The sequence below is a fragment of the Capricornis sumatraensis genome, chromosome 2, assembly GCF_032405125.1.
Source record: "Capricornis sumatraensis isolate serow.1 chromosome 2, serow.2, whole genome shotgun sequence".
NCBI lineage: Eukaryota > Metazoa > Chordata > Mammalia > Artiodactyla > Bovidae > Capricornis > Capricornis sumatraensis.
In genome coordinates, this window is record NC_091070.1 from 219,852,248 (window position 1) to 219,855,631 (window position 3,384).

Sequence of the window (3,384 nt, forward strand, 5' to 3'; positions counted from 1 at the left end):
ATTGATTGAAAATAAAATGCACCATGTCAACGAATGTCCAAAGGACTTGAAAAAAAGAAGGAGGATGGGAAGGGGGAGAGGGAGGAGGAGGAGGAGGAGGAAAAGAACCTGAAAAAATCAAGATTTCTTTTATTGACATCCCAATTGAAACTGCAGTACTGTCAAATATCTAATAGAATAATAACTAAATTCGACTACCTAAAAACACTTTGAAAACTTATAAGAACTCATTGGCAGTAGGAAACACAAATGAAAATAAAAGGCATAGATTTAACACACTATCAGTATAAGAAAGGATGAGGGAAACAGACTCCTACTACTGGTTGTGTTTCATTCAGCTCAGTTCAGTTCAGTCTCTCAATCATTTTCGGCTCTTTGCGACCCCATGAACTGCAGCACCCCAGGCTTCCCTGTCCATCACCAATTCCTGAAGCTTGGTCAAACTCATGTCGTTTTAAATCCACTTGAACACCTGGAATTTCTCAGTTGATGGGAAAAAAAGCGTCTTATGCGTTTTTTGATTCTGGAATCCAATCTAGATATACACATTAGAGGTGGGGGGGGGGGGTTGGGGGGGCGGTTGGGAAGATCCATTACATAACATACTTTATTGAAAAAACAAAGAAAAAGTGAGTAAATTAGCGTCTTTCTAAAGATGTGTTTGCAAGCAGTTAGGCTATGTTTTCATGTTTAAAGCAATTTAAATAACTGAACTAGAAAATGGAAGGCTTGGGAAAGGTGATCAAGATCTATACGGAGTACACATTGACATAAAGTTGGAGAGAGGGCATACTCCTAAGATAGGGGTGTGAGGTATATATTGCTGACCTTGCCAGGTGGAAGCAAGCTCCCTTACTACCCTCCTGTGTTGGCCCCCAGGACCACCACAACTAACTAACAAATCTCTAGGAAAGCATGCTTCCTTGCCTCTGCCTGGCTTCTGGAGCCTCCTTGGCCTCCTTCCCCTGCTGCATCGCTCCAGCCTCTGTCCCATCTTTACACGCCCACCACCCTGCGTCTTCTCTCTGTATCACTTCCTCTTCTTGGAAGGACACCAGTCTTTGGATGTGGGGCCCACCTAATGCAGCATGGGGCTTCCCAGGTGGCTCAGTGGTAAAGAATCTGCCTGCAATGTAGGAGACGTGGATTTGATCCCTGGGTCAGGAAGGTCCCCTGGAGGGGGAAATGGCAACCCACTCCACTCTTCTTGCCTGGGAAATCCAATGGACAGAGGAGCAGAGGGGGCTACAGTTCATGGGGTCACAAAAGACTCGGACAGGACTGAGCAACTAAACAACAATGAGCAGGACCCCCTCCTATGAAATTCATTTGAAAACACCTTAGTTCAGTGATATCCTGAGTTTCAAGAGAATGTGTATTCTGCAGTTGTCATTATAGTGTTCTATCTATGCCCAGTAGGTCCGTTTAGCTAACATTTTGAACCAATTCTAACATCGGTTCAGTTCAGTTCAGTCACTCAGTCGTGTCCGACTCTTTGCGACCCCATGAATCGCAGCACGCCAGGCCTCCCTGTCCATCACCATCACCTGGAGTTCACCCAGACTCGCGTCCATCGAGTCAGTGATGCCATCCAGCCATCTCATCCTCTGTCGTTCCCTTTTCCTCTTGCGCCCAATCCCTCCCAGCATCAAAGTCTTTTCCAATGAGTCAACTCTTCGCATGAGGTGGCCAAAGTACTGGAGTTTCAGCTTTAGCATCATTCCTTCCGAAGAAATCCCAGGGTTGATCTCCTTCAGAATGGACTGGTTGGATCTCCTTGCAGTCCAAGGGACTCTCAAGAGTCTTCTCCAACACCACAGTTCAAAAGCATCAATTCTTCAGCGCTCAGCCTTCTTCACAGTCCAACTCTCACATCCATACATGACCACAGGAAAAACCATAGCCTTGACTAGACAGACCTTAGTCAGCAAAGTAATATCTCTGCTTTTGAATATGCTATCTAGGTTGGTCATAACTTTTCTTCCAAGGAGTAACTGTCTTTTAATTTCATGGCTGCAGTCACCATCTGCAGTGATTTTGGAGCCCAAAAAAATAAAGTCTGACACTGTTTCCACTGTTTCCCCATCTATTTCCCATGAAGTGATGGGACCGGATGCCATGATCTTCGTTTTCTGAATGTTGAGCTTTAAGCCAACTTTTTCGCTCTCCTCTTTCACTTTCATCAAGAGACTTTTTAGCTCCTCTTCACTTTCTGCCATAAGGGTGGTGTGATCCTTCTAAAATATGACTACATACAATTCTAACACAGGACTACAAATTTTCTGTTTCTTTTGTTACTAAATGAGATGAATATCAACCATAATGGATGTTTTTCATTTCTTAACTCTGCCAGTTTCTACTATGTATATTTTTAATCATATTAGTCATATAAAGCTTAAACTTTTCAGATATGCACTTGGATTGAAGATTTTCATTAATAAATACCCCTTTATAAGCATTTTTTCTCCTGAAATCCTTTAGTCTAATGATTATTGAGATATAGCTGCCTTGTCCTTTTTTTTTTAACAATCTTTATGATACTACTTTTTCTGCTTATTACTTTCACACTTTCTATATTTTAATGTTACACATATATCACCTTTACACTTTGGTTTGGAATTTCTGTCCAGGATATAAATGTTTTGTTTTAACAGACACATTCACTCAAATTGCATGGTAGGAAGGGTCAAAATGTGACTTAGAGAGGGCTGTGTCATTTCCACAGGCACAGAGTCCTGCACATCAACCTTCATCACACCAACATACCAGGATGAGCAGAGGAAGAAGGCAGGCTGTGGGCCAGGAAGACACACCTGCAGTCCTGGGGAGGCCTTTCCAAAGAGGGCCACTGGGTCACTCTAAGTTAACTTGCTCCCCATTGGATGAACCCCAGTACTCCTGGAGGGAGATCGGGCTTCCTGACTCCTCTGTTTGGGCTGAGATGTATCAGAGGAAGTTTGGCCACAGACTGCATCTTCCTGGAACCCAGGGAGTTGGGAGGCCCAGTGCAATCAGAGGCCAAGTAACAGCTAATTGGCCATTTGAGGCCAAAAGTCCCAGCTGGGACACATTGAGAGCATCTTCCCAGTAGAGTGACCTAAAGATGTAGATGCCATGAATACTAGCCAGTTCAGGGGACAGGACAAAGAGGAACAGGTGAGTTGAGTCCACCCCACTTCCTGCTTGTACCAAGACTAAAGACCCAAGCGTTTCCTGCATCAACTTGGAGTGCCTAGCCTGCCTCTCACTGTGACCCCAGGTGCCTTCCTCGGAAACCTTCCAATCACCCTTCATTGCACAGAAAGCTAGGCCTGAACAGGGTGGAGAGTCCTCTGTACCAACTCATTATCATCAGCACAGACCTGGGTCAGGAGCCCTGTCGAC